A 15,741-nucleotide genomic window follows, 5' to 3' on the forward strand; every position below is an offset into this window, starting at 1 on the left:
AGATCATTAAAAAGAAACATCAAAAACTTTAGACAACATAAAGAAAACCACAGGGTCTCCTTATATATGAATATAAGAACCAGAGTTTACAACAACTTTTTGCTATATTGAAACAGATAAAAATTAAGATCGAAAAATCTGACAAAGAATTTTGAAGATTTTTAAAATAACAAAATGAAATTCTAGAACCTAAAGATACCATAGCCAAAGAAAAAAATTAAAGGATGATTGTAACAGCAGAATAAACAGAGCTGAAGGAAGAATTTGTGAACTGGAAGACAGCTTGGGAAAAAACCCCAAATGAAGAGTGGAGAGATAAAATGGTAAATCACACTAGTTCACCAAGAGAAAGTCTGCTTTGTAACAAAGTCTTCCACATTGCCCCATTCTATCCACCACCTCCTTTTCCACCATCATTACAACCAGAACCCTGAACTGATATGCTATCACTCTGTAACTTTTTCCCTCACTAACACTATACTTTGTGGAAATTTTAATTTAATTTGGCTATTGTGAAAAGATTCAAAGATAACAAACTTGGAAGGAAGTGGTTATAGGCTTCTTTCCTCCTACAGATGATTTTTTGTCTGCACAGGGTATTTTTTAAATGTTTGAATGTAAATGTCTTTAGATTCATAAAGAAAAAAATTAAAAACAAAAGGTAGTTTCTTCTACTTTTCAGTTCTGTCACCAAATGTGTGTGTGTGTGTTTTCTTCCACACCAAGCAAATTCCCAATTCTTAGTGGACATCAACTAAGTGTCCTACAATTTAACTCAATTATGATACTAACTATCTGGAATTAGCATAGACCCCACAGGTTAAGGGCTCAGTCCCACAAGACTGCTCTCCACTTCAGAGTCCAGTTGAAAATCTCAGGTTGTCAGTGTACTTCTGACACCAATCAGAGGTTCCCATGACCCCTCTTCAGGTTTGACAATTTGCAAGAATGGCTCACAGAATTCAGGAAAGTGCTTTACTTACTATTATCAATTTATTATAAAGAATACAACAAAGAAACAGCAAAATGGAAGAGATGCATAGGGCAAGGTATGGAGGGTGATGAGGGGGCTTGAAGCATCCATGCCCTTTCTAGGCATTCTACTCCCCTCCCCTCCCCCACCCCACACCTCAACATGTTCAGCAAACAGGAATCCCTTCAAACCCCTTCAGTTAAAATTTTTATGGAAATTCTATTATGTAGGCACAATTGATTAAATCACTGGCCATTACTGATTAACCTAAATGCCAGCCCCTCTCCCCTCCCTGGAGTTTGGGGGGTGGGGCCAAACGTTCCAACACTCTAATACATGGTATGTTCCTCTGGCAACCAGCCCCATCCTCCAAGTGTCATCTCATTAGCATAAACTCAAGTATGATTAAAGGGACTTATTACAAATAACAAAGGCTCCTCTTACCCTGTTACTCAGAAATGTCAAGGGTTTTAGGAGCTCTGTGCCAGGAACCTGGGATGAAGACAAAATATATATTTCTTATGATATCACAGTATCACAAATGGGCAAACGATCTCCAGTTAATCATGGCCACCACCACTCTTTGCACACTACAGTCATGTTTTCTACCTGGAATAAAGTCTTTTTTCTACCTTTGAATTAATTCTTAGGAATCCAAAAATGTTGCTCCTCCTTTTTTGCCTATGAAGTACAAGAAAGTCTCTGGTGGGGAGCAAAAAGTTACATCGAGGAATACAGATGTTTATGTGATTATTGTCCCCACTTTTGGTGTTTCCAAGGTACTAGTGTTAATTGGTTATTTGACATGAATGAGAGAGAGAAACAACGCTAATTGTTTCACAGAAACACAGAATTGCCCAGCCCCAGATCTCAACCCTACTAGAGAAATGATCAGATATGATTACAACATCCCACTCCTCCAACCAAAACTGTCTTTGGAATAAAAAGCCACTGAGGTAAAACTCCAAACCAATTCTGATTCCACTACTCACTAAAAACCTTATCATAGTTAGAAAATATTGACTGTAAACACGAACCAAATTAGTGATGAAAAAAGGGAAAGAACTCCATGCTAAAAATCCAACCACATATGAAATTAGCAAAGCACCCTGAGAAGAGACCATAAGTGTTACCTTCATCAAAAGCTTCCGGAAAGGGGAATAATTGTCCCTCCATGATACGGTCACCTCCTCCCCCCTCAGCTCTAACTGAACTGTTCATCTAGAGCCCAGACAGCCTGGTCTGAGAAACTGAGCCCCTGATCTCTGTGGTGCCTGTTAGTTTAGGGTTGATGGTTCTCCATTAGCACCATCAGTAACTGCTGTATGGCCTGCATAAGACCACTTACCAATTCTAAGCCTTAGACTTTTCATCTGTAACATGGGTGCAAACCAGATGATTTCAATTCTAAAGGTTGCTTTCAGTCCTAAAAAATCTCACTTTCTAAAATGTAACATTCCATTTCTTAACCTAGGCGGTGATTACACAAATATTTGCTTTACAATTATTCTTTGAACATATATGTTTTATACAACCTTCTAAATAAGTAATGTTTGGAAATGTGTTGAAATGGAAAAATCCTATGAGAGGAAGCCAGTCTAGTACCATTCTTGAATTCATAAAAGTAGGTGTGATAATTGAATGCTAGAGGCAAAAAGCCAAGAGCAGATTGAAGCTTGTAAAATTCCTGAGGCTTCAAACCATTTCAGTGATAAGATAGAATCTAAGAAAGTGGAATGAATGGGAACTTGCAGGGCAAGCTGGACTGTTGCTAGCTCATAAAAGTTCCCACAATGGTCCTTGGAGAAAATTGAAATCCAAGGGTTGTTATTTAATAGCTATATTTTCTCTTAGCCAAATGTGACTGTGGATATACATAGCATAGCCTAGGAAACAACTTTCTCCTAGTAGTTTACAATAAGGAGCATCTTAACATTCTCAAAATGACTTTGTTATAAAACTTTCTTCATTACAGCATTATTTCTTTTGCCAAGCATTGTGCTGGGCCACGTAAGTCTGCTCTCAATGAGCTTGCAGACTTAGAAGGCTCTATGTCACTTAGAATAAATTCCAAACTCCTTATTCCTCTCTGACCTCAATTAAGAACACCCCCCACTGGCCTTTTGTCTTTATTTTATCAAACTCCCCCCTCAGGGCCTTTGCACTTGCTGTACCTTCTGCCAGACATTCTACTCCCCCCATCTTTACCTCGCCAGCTCTTTCTTACCATTCAGGTTTCAACTCAAATGTCAGAGATGCTTCTCTAGACCTCCAAATTAAACAAATTAATGTTCTAGTCATTCTCTACCTCATTTCTCAAAGTAATGAACTTCCAATACTCAACATTTGTAAGTACTTGTTTTTAAAACTTATTTCTAGCCTTCCTTCTCTCAATATAGAGAAAGTTCCATGCTATGCCCCAGTGGCTGGATCAGTGCCCAACACATAAAAGTTGCACATTAAATATTTTAAAATTTTATTAGTATTGATAAATGATATGAGGCAAACAAAAAAAAAGCTTTACAAAATGGTTTTTAAGGTTCTGTTTAATCTTAAGATTTATATGCTCTTAAATACTATCAAAGAGTTTAAAGCTTCATGGAGTTGAAAGGTAAAGAAAGGAAAGATGAATCCTGGTTCTGTTTGTGTCCTCTATGTCGGTTGGTGTGATAGAGGCATTCACAGAAGGTGCTGTTAGTGGGATTGGGAAAGATGCATATGATTCTTCAAGGTAGAGAATAAGAGGAAATTATTCCAGGTCAAGTGAACAGCCTGAAAGGCATGAAGAGATAAGAATGCACAGAATGTTACTAGAACAGAGGATAAATGGAAAGGAAGGGTAATTTGAGCATAGTCATGGAAGATTTTGGGCTTCATTCTGTTATCTGGTGGTGACAGGGATCAGGAAATTAAAATGATCTCACTCATCTTATGGAAATCTTAGTCTGACAGCAGTGGGAAGAATGGATTTCTGTGGGTGTGAGCAGCAATGAATACTTTGAGATTTTGGCCAAAATACATGTGTGTGTGTGTGTGTGAGAGAGAGAGAGAGAGAGATTTGGACATTTTACTGGAGAGAGAAAACTGATAGCTTTCATCAGGCTCAACATAAAAGAAAAAAATAATAATAAATTAAAATATAAACACTGATGTAAAGGGAAAGTGAGAAGTACTCACATTGAAGATAAAGAAAAGATCCAGCAGAAGAAATATTTGCCCTTTTTTTTAAAGGTTATCTCCATGACTAGTATAAGCCCCCCATTAATTGAGTCTTCATACTTTTGGGAAATGCTCAATTATACATATCATAAACATTCAGGCAGATTATGCATTTCTAGAAGACAGGAGGAAGGCAATATTTTACTGACAATGTAGGAAAAGCTTAGACTACATCATATAAGACAGTAATTGCTTGAAGGTAGAAATAGGGGCAAATTCAGGTCTAACAAGCTAAGACAGAAAAAAAGATAGAAAAAGAGAAAAGTACAAACCTTACTCAGGTATGCTTTATGTGATTCTTGCCTCTGCCTCAGTTATCCATTCTTTTGTGGCAAGTGGGTTTCTCCTCCATGCAGAGCAGCCCCTCCCATACCCTATACATCAATGGTCAATTCTTTGGTCATCCGTGAACCAGCTCTCTGGTGATGTAATTGGCAAAACTGCTTGAAGTTTAAAGCATCAGAGTTAATCCGTCTTCCCTAAGTTATAATAACGCTATTACAGTGGGGGTAGAAATAGCCCCAAAGTAGAGAAGAGTGAGATCTTAACGGTGAAGTTGAGGAAAGAAGAATTAAAATGAGATGGTGACCAACGGGAAAACTTGATGCAAGTCAAACCAATGGTCATCTCTCCATGGGGATCAACTGGGGAAAAACCGAGGTCAGATAAGGACATTGGCAAGAGAAGCCAACAGGCAGTGGAGTCAGATGGCCTTGTCCTTGTAGAAGCTATGCATACTGCTTTGAAGAGGAGAAAGCTAGATTTCAGGAATTGGCTCCAATTCAGTAGGAAGAAGTTGCAGGAGCCAGGAGGCCGAAAGATGTCTGCCATCTGGAGAAACTGGAGGAAGGAAGATGGGAAGTCATGCCGATCAGGGGTGGGGACTCAAGAAGAAAGAAAGACTATTTGGCAGGGATGCCTTGGGTGGGGTCCGATGCACCCACAGTACTAGGAGAGTCAGCAATAAAAAAAATTATTTCCTTTCCAAATCCTGATACATCTATATTTTGAACTGACATTTAGGAAAACTGTCTTTAAATATGTAAATGTAGTGTTTCACATATGATCATCTTTTTAAAAAATGCATCAGAATCATTAACAGCAATTCTACAAAATGCAATAAATTTATACTTTTTTGTTAGGGGTAAAAGGAAAAGATACCAGATCTCTCCAGATAGAGAATTTCTTCCTGGAGAAGAAAAAAAAAAAAAAAAAATGCAGTGGAAGTCACTGAAATACTGGCAGGAAAACTTAAGGTTAATAGTGGTTACAGGTACAGGCTCTTAAATGAGTCCAGGTAGATCAGATCCTGGCTCCACCATTTACCAATTATGGGTTCTTGGGCAAGTTCATAAACTCTGTAAACCTCAATTTCCTTCACCATACAGTGGGAATAGCACCCACATCAAGAGTTATTATGAGGATTAAAATTCAAAATAGTAATGCATGTAAATTATTTAGCACAGTGCCTGGTATATTTTGAGAGCTAAATAATTGTTATCTATCATCCCCATCATCACTGTTATTAGTTAATTAGAGAGAGCTTCCAGAATTATTCATGGACAGTGCTGATTAGTATTGGAGTCGTCCACACAGACATAGAGAACAGACTTGTGGTTACCAAGGGGGAGGGGGTGGCCGAGGTAAGGACTGGGAGTTTGGGATTAGCAGATGCAAACTATTATATATAGAATGGGTAAACAACAAGGTCCTACTGTATAGCACAGGGAACTATATTCAATATCCTGTAATAAACCAGAATGGAAAAGAATATGAAAAAGAATGTATATATATGCATAGCTGAATCACTTTGCTGTAAAGTAACACAACATTGTAAATCAACAATACTTCAATAAAATAAATTTTTTTAAAAAGTATTGAAGTCGTCCATCTTCTACTGATTTGCTATATGAATTTCACTGAATGATTCACTGTAAAAGGGGAACAAGATCTGTCTCTAGGTTAAATCTCAAGAATTTAGATCATAGACATTGTTATTATTAACACTGCTGTGGCACAGACAGGGGTGTTGAGTCCTTGTGTCAACTCTACCGTGAACTCACAAGCCACACATCTGTACAAAGTTTATTGCAGTCTCCAAGGTTCATTTGAATTCTAACATTCTTTGATTCTGCAGCTACTGTTTCAGCTGCAGCACTTGTGAGCTAAAAATAATATAACTCCCCTTTGCCTGTATGGGTATGCTTATGGGTACTGAAAATGCAAAGCATGTGAGTATGTAACCTTCCACAGGTAAAAGATGGGTTACCCTGCTCAGCCCAGCCTGCCTTTTCACAACAGCCATTTTGTTCTGCCCTTGGCTGGCTGCCTCTTCAGTAATTTTCTGCAGCAAGCTCCATCCTTATCCCAGCCAGCAAGAAGAAAATGAATTTGCTCAGCAGTCCCAGGCATCCCTTTGGATGTTGCAGGAGAGAGCACGCCAGGCATTTCACTGTTAATTATCAGCAGCCTGGCTGCTGTGGTCCCTTGCTGTGCCAATTTGAGAGATGAGACTCTTTACACTGCTTATTAGGCTCAGCTAAATAAATATTACCCGGCATTAGTGTTGTCAGAGATACAGTCTGAATTCAACTCCCTGGAGTGGCTGTTGGTACCCAAGCTTTACACCATCACTTTTCCTTCCTGCCTTCCCTCTCTTACCACACCACCATTGATATCTTTCGCTCCTCCCTGGACATTCAGCTGGATTCTGACATCAGGGGGCTGAAATATAATATCATTGATTTAGCTCCTTTGTTTAAGGTTATCAAACACCTGTACTATTAGATTCAAGGGCCTCAGTATTAATTACCTCCTATTCTTGACCCAACAGACTAAATTTCTCAGCCATGTGTTTTGAGTTAGATTTCCCCACCCTCCAAAAACTCAGGGGTGAATTTTGATAGGCTTAAGTCCCCTGGCTGCAAAGATTGCTTTATAGGTGGGAATATGACCCTAATCAGGGCAATCATAGCCTGAAAGACTGAATTACAGAACTTATTTAAGCTATTTGGAAAACAGACTTTCTCTTCTTGGCTGGATGTTGAAGCTAGAAAATATAGCTACTGTTAGCTATTTTGTAACCATGAGGGTAGAAACTACTGAGAATGGAGTCAACACATAGAAAGTGACACAAAGAAATAGAGGGGGAGAAAAGCCCCATGCCTGGTCAAGCATTGAAGAGCTGGATCAAGCTTTACCTGAATTCATTCTAATTTTTGAACATTTCAGTTTTGCATTATTATGCCTCTTCTATCACTTAAGCTTGAGTGGGGGAATTATAATACTTTCATCCACATATATCTACTTGTTGTATGTGGTCTCCCTGATGTGTCTATTTGTAGCAAATGCAGGTGGAGCCCTGCCATATCCCTTCAGCTCTTACCATAATAATTCTCTCCTACCTGAATTCCTACTCCTAAGGGTGTACTCTAGTGTTTCTGCCTTAGAACAAGACAGACCAAAGTGCTGGGTAATTAATACCCCTTTGAGGCAGCCCTCAGCCAGTAACTGGCAGAAGTTCATGGGTAAATACCCCAGCCTCCTTGCTCCCTTAGGATAACTCTGAGATACATTCTCTATATGGGCTCTCAGAGTTCCCCAGTGAGAGTGAGCCTGATTTGATAATGTGCCCCTAATTGTCTGCCTTCCTTTCCCCATCCCACCTCCTCACTTCTTTGCGGGCTTGTTGGCATCACCCTCTAACTAAACTACTTGCACTTGGGTCCCTGTGAGCTGAGACGTCACTTAACAGAGCAGCAAACTAGAGCTACATTGGCCCACAGGAATTTATAAAAAGTAACATCTACTTAGAACTTTAAAATGCACCCCACAATTTGTTTAACTTACCACAATTTTCATCTTTCCACCCCCAAACAGACTGGTGTATATACAGACCATTTGACGTTGACTCAGCCTAGAAAACAGCTATGAATTCAAAGCCCAGTAAGCCAGTGTGTTCTTTCTTGTCATTGCTGGCCAAACAGAGGGTGATGTACTAGATGGAAGGTTTTAGGAGAGAAAGAGAAGTAAAAGCAAAAGCTAGCCAAGGTGTGAAGGATGCTCGTTAATTCCCAGGCACCTACAACGGCAGTGAGCTGTCTAGACGCATCCATGGGAAGAATCAAGTCACTGAGGTTACTAATTTGGTGGTCCTGAAAGATGAGCAACACAGACATGTTTAATCTCTGGACATGTTTAATCTCTCCCAGTTTCTAAGCCCTCTTTGCTAAGGAAAACATCACCAGGCATGGGGGCTTTGCCAGAAACATGCATTTGCACTCCAAATGGTACCTGTCAGATGAAAACCGCACTTTGAAATAATGCACTCTGACTAGTCTCACTAATGGGATGTTGTCTATTATTTACATGAAAAATGTTGAAATGCAGACTCCTTTGTTTTATTTTTATTTGGGGCATTTAAAAGAAAACATTCAATCTCATGCCAGTGGGAAAAGGTTCATTTCCCTTTCTGTGTTCCTTTCCATCTTCTAATCCTAGATTCTTGCCAAAGAACACATATGGCCAACAGGGCTTGCACTGAACCCTGTGCAATTCCATTTCCCTCCTATTAGAAAGTACAATCATGGGATAGAAGAGGTAGCACCTTCAAGGTAAAATAGCTCAACTTCCTCATTTTACCAACAAGGACAGGAAAGGCATGAAAGTCTCAGATGACAAAGATGGATGGGACTTGAAGGGCATCTGATCCAATTCACCCCTGCCACAGATGAGGAAACTGAGGTACAGATCAGTGAAAGACTTCGTTCAAGATGTCACAGGTGGTTAGGGACAAAGTTGAGGCTGGCACTGAGGAATCTTGATTCCATCCACTGCCCCTCCTCCTCATACCATGCTCATTAATTTTGGTTTAACTTTGAATTTTTGTTTCACTTGCACGTTTGTTTTATCTTAAGCTCACATTTCAACCCTATAACTTATCTTGGATTTGGTGTGGGATGTTTCTTCTTAGAAAACCTGAGATTATACCATTGCATTTAGGGGTCTTGCCTAAATAATTGCACTGGGGAGAAACCCTCTCAGTAATGAATTTTGTCACTGGGAAATCACTAGAAAGACCCCATGGCCTTTCTTTCTCTCTTCAGATACAGCCTGAAAAGTCAGATTATACAGATCCAACCTTAGTCCATTTGGTACGATGTTCATTCCTAAGTTCAAACCAGTTCCTGGGCCTGAGCCCAGGTACTGGTGTGGCCAGAAAAATGCCAGAAGCCATATGGCCTCCCCAGGCCACCTCCCAGATGAAGTTGGATGGCACACCTAGGAACAAACTCACTCCAAGAGATAGAACAGATGGCACCCCAGATATTAATATGTAGAATGTAGACTGCTAAGGTTGTTAAATAAGTTTATATTTTTAGATGGATTCATGAAAATCAAGAATTTTAAAGCCAAAGTGAAAGCCAAGCAAAGGAAACCACAAGACACTGTTCAAAGCTGTGCATTATTCTGTATTTGCTGGCACTGCCTTCCATAGCATCCTCCAACCTCCATAAGAACCATTGGAAAATAACCAGGAAGAAATTAAGTTACAACAAGAAAGGACTTTGGCTTCAGAATTCCATGCTGTGAGACCCTAGAAATGATACTGATGGCTACATTGTCATTTGGCAGAACAAGAAGCAAGCTGAATTTTTCCCTGTCTTCACCACCTTGTTCCATGTTCCTTTCCTGATAATCCCACCCTGACTATCCCACCCCACCTCAAACTACTTATGCTTCATTTTGGCTGCACCAGGAACAAGGCCTAAGGGGTATAACAACAATGCAAATCACTGAATCAGTGGAATTGGATAAGAAGATGGACTTGTAAGAATCTCCAATACAAACAGGACCCATCAGAAGGCTTTGAGTGCTTTGCCCATTGTCAGTACCACCTTGCATATGAAGTTATTTCCAGTTTACAGAACACTCTCGTACTCCTGATCTCATTTGATTTTGATCTTTGTAACAACCCTATGAGATAAATAGAGAATGAATTATTACCCTCATTTTATAGATGAGGAAATGGAGGCTCAGAGAGGTTAAACAGATCACTCAGAGATGCACAGATGATAAGTGGTACCACTGGGACTTGAACCCAAGACTCTTTGATTCCATGTCTAGCATTGCATCTGATTTGGCACTTGCCAATGAATTAACAGCCAAAAGGGCCTTCATGGGGGAATAATTCCAACTGCTGCTAGAACAGCCTAATCCATGGATTAACTGATTTTAATGAGTTAGAACATCAGGGGGTGGAATAAAGTAATATTCCCATATTCTGGGAACATTCCATGTACAGAAACTAGATTCTAATTTATGCATTATTGATACTTAGTGCTTCACCTCTCACTGTATCCATGACCTTTTATACTTCCTCCCATTGGAGACAGAATATATTTCCCTTCTTCACTGATGATGAGTTTGGCAATGTGATTTGCTTCACCCAATGAAACGTTAGCAAATGTGATGCAACAAAGACTCAAAATGAACTTGCTTAGTTGAGTTTGCCATCTTGTGCTCTTATTATCTACCCAAAGTAGCTCACTGAACCAAGCCCATCTGAACTCATCCCAGATCATCCAACCTCCATCCAACCAGTGACACATAGTAAGAAAAAAAAGATTATTTGAAACAATTGAGTTTGGGGTTGATTTGTTATATAGCAATAGCTGACTGATACACTACCTTCCTTTCATCTTTCCACCTCCAATTGAACACAGATAGGGTTTGCCATTTGTTATCATTACTCTGTTTCTTTCCAGGCAGTGAATCACCACCTCTTCTTAAGTCCTAGATTAGCAGGGGTTTCAATATCAGGATCTGTATCATCATAGGATTATGAAAAGCTACCACTAAGGACCCAGTAAAACAGTAAAAATAAGGTGGATGAAGACATACCCACAAAGGAGAACCTCATAAGTACCAGATAAATATTCAATGACTGATCAAAAACTTTGGTCATTTAAAGGCTATTTTAGAGTTAGCATGTTAGAGGAAACACATTGTCATTAGACAATATTTTCTATGTGCTTTTTTACATGGTGACTTGGTGTTTGGTGTGCTAGGAAGACAGACTGCCCATCCCCTAGTGGCTTATTGACTAAAACAGACAACAGAGAGGCAGGCAACTGGTAGAAAATGTAGAATAGGTGTTGGATAAATTGATACTAAAAGGGTAAGGTTAGATATTTTCTTTGGTTTGATTCTGCCATTTTGGCTTTGTTGGGTGCATCATCAAAGCCCCCAAAAACCCAGTTCTGCTGGCTCCCTAGAAACCTGCATCAGGCTTCCAGCTCTAGAAAATTACATGCTTTTCTTGGTATTCAGGAGGTTCAAATCCCCTAGTTCTCTAATCAACTGCTCCAAGCTGGGGTGGGGTGAGGAGTGGGGGAGGGGGAGGGTGTACCAATAGCAGCCCACTTACAGCAAGGAGGTAGCTATTCATCAGTTATCTGCAGACAGTTTCCTGGAGATGATGGAAAGACTATGTCTAACACCTGGTCAGCACTCAAGAACATTTGCTAAATGAAAGAAGGAGGAAGACAGGAACCAGTCCCTGCCCTCCCCATCCTTCCATCTTCCACTCTGTTTCATGTCAGTTTCATCAAGTATTATCCATTGTCTGGTTCTCCCCAAATCTCATTGGTTCCAGCCCTATGATTCAGCCATTACACCCCTCCAAATTTCTTCATTGATTACATCCTCCCCCCAATCCCTGGCACGGTGACCTGCAGATTTTCCATTTCAGCTCTCAACCCCTTTCTTAATGTGCCCCAGTGCAAGGTATTTTGTACATAGTTCCCACCCTGACTGTAACTCCAGAAAGATGGACTTTGATTCTCAATTTTTTAAAATATTCTTTATAACAGCATCATGCTGGGCACTGAAGTACCCAGTGCTGTGCCACCTACAAAGAACTTTATTCTACAGTAACTCATCTGACCTTCACCGCAGGTGGATAGTACAACCCTACCTGTTCAAATGAGGACTTGGAATAAAAAGAGGGTCACAGAGTTGGAATACAGAGCAACCAAGATGCAAATCCAGTTTTCCTGTCTCCAACTCTGGGAATTATTTCTTTGCTTCATGTTATTTTTTAAAAGTACTAGCACTGCTGAAATTCTTGGATATCCTTTATAATATTCCAATTTAAAAGAGAAAATTTTAAATTGCTAAGAAAAGAACTAGTTGGTATGGCACACAAAAATGGCCACAAGAAGACTGAACAACTTAGAATGCCCATCTTTGCCAAAACTGACCATTAGCCGTATTCCAATGCATTAATATAGATCTTATGATTCTGGGTTCCGTTGGCAGGACTCTCTCTTCCAAAAATAGCTTCAGATTTAATGGGTAGAATGAGATTCAGTACAAAGGCCCTGCACTCTTTAAAACTCGGCTTCCAGCCAAGACTTCAAAGCTGACTAAAGAAGAAATGTCAGGAAAGACCAAAGGCTGGCACCGCATCACAAATCACTCAACATCTACTGGAACTTCCTACTTTTTAAAATATTTACTTCCCAGAGTAATGGGGCCCTTGGGCTTTTGGAGGACCCTAAAAACTGCATCTTGAGAAGGTGTCCAGCTTATTCAGTAGCCATTGTCCAGTCTGATTTCATTTTGAGATCATTTCCAAATAACCAGCTTGAGCATGAAATACTAGAAAAGTTCTAGGTTCAGGTGGAGGTGACAAGGGCATAGCTCCTGGCTGTTGCATGAACTGACTGTGTGAAGTTGAGCAAATTCCTTGGCCGATTCTGACCTCATTCTTTCCACAAATATTTATTTGAGCACCTACAGTGTGCCAGGCACTGAAAGTAGAAGAGCCCACCAGACAAAGATCTTGCCCTCAGGGAACTCACATTCTAGGGGAGATGCATGATAAGCAGATAAGTAAACATATAATAAGGACATGAAAACAGCAAGGAGGCCTATGGAGACAGCACAGAGAGCTATTTTAGATAGGGTTCTATTTGGGGGAGGGTAGTCTTTTGGGCAGAGTATAATGAAAGAAATGTCTGGGGGAAGAGAGTTCTAGGTGGAGGGGACAACATGCCGGAAGGGCCACTGGTAGGGGTGCACCTGGTGTGTTCATGGAACAGGGAGGAGGCCAGATCCCTTGCTCTGGCTGGAGTAGAGTGATAGAGGGTAAAGAGGGGACGGGGAGGAGGTGAGCGTAACTGGGGCCCAATCTCGGAGGGTCTTTAGGCTTGGTAATGACTTGGGATGGGAAGTCACTGGAGAGATCTGAGCAGGTGACAGTATAATCTGACTTAGGTTCCAGGAGCATGACTTTGGCTGCTATGCAGAGGAAGGACAGACTTCTGCTCATCTGGAAGCAAACTGGTACAGATAAGAGAAACAAAGAGGGCTTCCCACTCACCCTCTATGAGCTGAGATCCCAAGTCATAGGCTTTGCTGAACAAGTCACTGCCCATCTTGGTGGAAGCACCTCCAGGCTGGGGCAGCTCTTCCATCCCAGAGGCCCGGGGCAGTGCCATTCCTCTGCCATTAGCCTATGGAGGAAGGACAGATTCTAGCCAGCAGGAGCTCCTGGGGGACCTGGTGACCTCCCTGCAGCCCCTGGAGCTCAGGGTGGCTTTTCAGAGATGGCCGCTTTGGGTAGTTCCAGATAGAAATGACCCAATTTGCTGCTCTTCATTTCCAAGCAGCCTCCAGCCTTTCTTCCCAAAAGGTAATGTGGAAAGGTCAGTGGGATTGAAGCACTTGGCCTTGGCCCAACAGAGTGATTATTCTGTGGATGCTCAAGGCTTCAGGAGCTTATTTCTTTTTCTGGGTCACCTGCTTGGTGCGAATTCACCCAAATACAGCAGTTTGGTATTTTTAGAGCTATACATTTTAAGTGCATTTCTACTCTCCTACAAAAATTCAAGCTAGGGTTGGGGCAGGGTCCGTCCCTCTGTTTGAAACTTAGAGACCCACCAGGCCTCTTAGCTCCCACCACGGCTGCTGGAATCAGTCCTCTGCACCGCTGCGTCGTAGCCACTTCAAGAATCCTGAGTCATTTCACTGGTTCTGTTTTTCCCCCCTTTTCCCGGGCAACGTTTCCTAAGGCCAAGGAACACTGCAGCTTGGCGATCGCCCCCCCTTCAGCAGGGCAGGCACCCACACCCCTTGGCCTCCCTCCGGCGGCCGCGGCTCAGGGCTGCGGCGGAAGGTCGGGGAGCCGAATCGCGCCGCGAGCAGCAGGCGCTAGCGCGGGGCGCGCGGCGCGGAGGGTGGGCGGAGGCGCGGCGCGGGCGGCGCTGAGCTGGGCGGCGGGGATTCGCCTGCGCGCGGGCTGGGAGGCGGGCCCCTGACTCACGGCGGTACCCGCGGGGCTGCAGCCCGGCCTCCCCCGCCCCCTGCCATCTGCGGCGGAAGCGAGGGGCGCCGGGCCGGCCTCCCCTGGCTCGGGGGTCCTCTGGAGGGCTTTCCGAACAGCCCGCGCTCATTTCCGCGGGAGCCCTAGGGGCGCTGTACTGTCACTGTTTATTTCCACTTCTGCCCCGGGAGACTCCGACGGGGCAGAGCTTTCATCCACCCCCGCCCCCCGATGAATTCGGGGCCGTCGCACTTGGCACCGTTCCTGGCACGTCATCACGACTTGGGGGATCAGTAAACAGCAGTGGAAGGAAGAGGGTGGGAGGGGGAGGAGAGAGACAGGGCGGGAGAGAGGAGAGAAAACGGAAGCGGTCCCGAGCCTCCATGTCTGCAGCAGCGCTGCCCGTCTCCCTTTGAAACACGGGGATTAAAGCCGTGTTTAACCCCTTGGCCTGGCCGCCCCTCACACACCTCTGGCATCGTCCTCAATATTTATGCTTCTAGAGTGACAGTGATGTGATCAGGAGGGAAGGAAAGGACAAGGAGAAAAGGGGGCGTCTCTTGCTCTTAAACATGAGGGGGTCATAAACACTGCATTGTCCTCCAACCACCAGTTGCCCACCCCCCTCCAAAGCAAAGCAGGCTAGCGGCCCTTCCCTTCCTTATCATAACCGCAGAATGTGCAGAGCCTGGAGGATTCTCAGACACGTCTAGGACCCCACGTTACAGATGAGGAAACAGGTTCAGGGAGGCTCTGTCATGTGCCCAAGTCGAGGAAGACAGGACAGGAATCAATGAATTGGAGCTTGGATTTCCAATCCCTTATCCTGCCTACTGCATCCCACGGCCTCTGTCTGAGCTTTCTCCTCTCCCTAATTTCCCAAAATGAAAGTTCTGGAAGAAGCCCCATATTGTGTTTTACTCAGGGCCTGGACTCTGAACATGTGGAATTCTGGATGCAGAGACCCAGGCAACCAGCAGCCTCTGAAACCTCCACCCACCAGCGGGGAGCAGCTGGCAGAGGCTGCCTGACAACAAGCTTTCTGGGGCAGCTCTGCGCACGGAGAGGTGTGTCGCTTGCAGCTCCAAAAACAGATTTTGCCGTCTCATCCCCACATTTGCAGTCTCCAGTTGGCTTCTTGTGATTGGCCAGAACTTTTCCTCACTAGAAAGATGAGGAGAATTTGCCTCCTCCAACCGGCTGGGAGAAAACATTCTGC

The sequence above is a fragment of the Balaenoptera musculus genome, chromosome 15 (assembly GCF_009873245.2).
Source record: "Balaenoptera musculus isolate JJ_BM4_2016_0621 chromosome 15, mBalMus1.pri.v3, whole genome shotgun sequence".
Taxonomy (NCBI): Eukaryota; Metazoa; Chordata; class Mammalia; order Artiodactyla; family Balaenopteridae; genus Balaenoptera; species Balaenoptera musculus.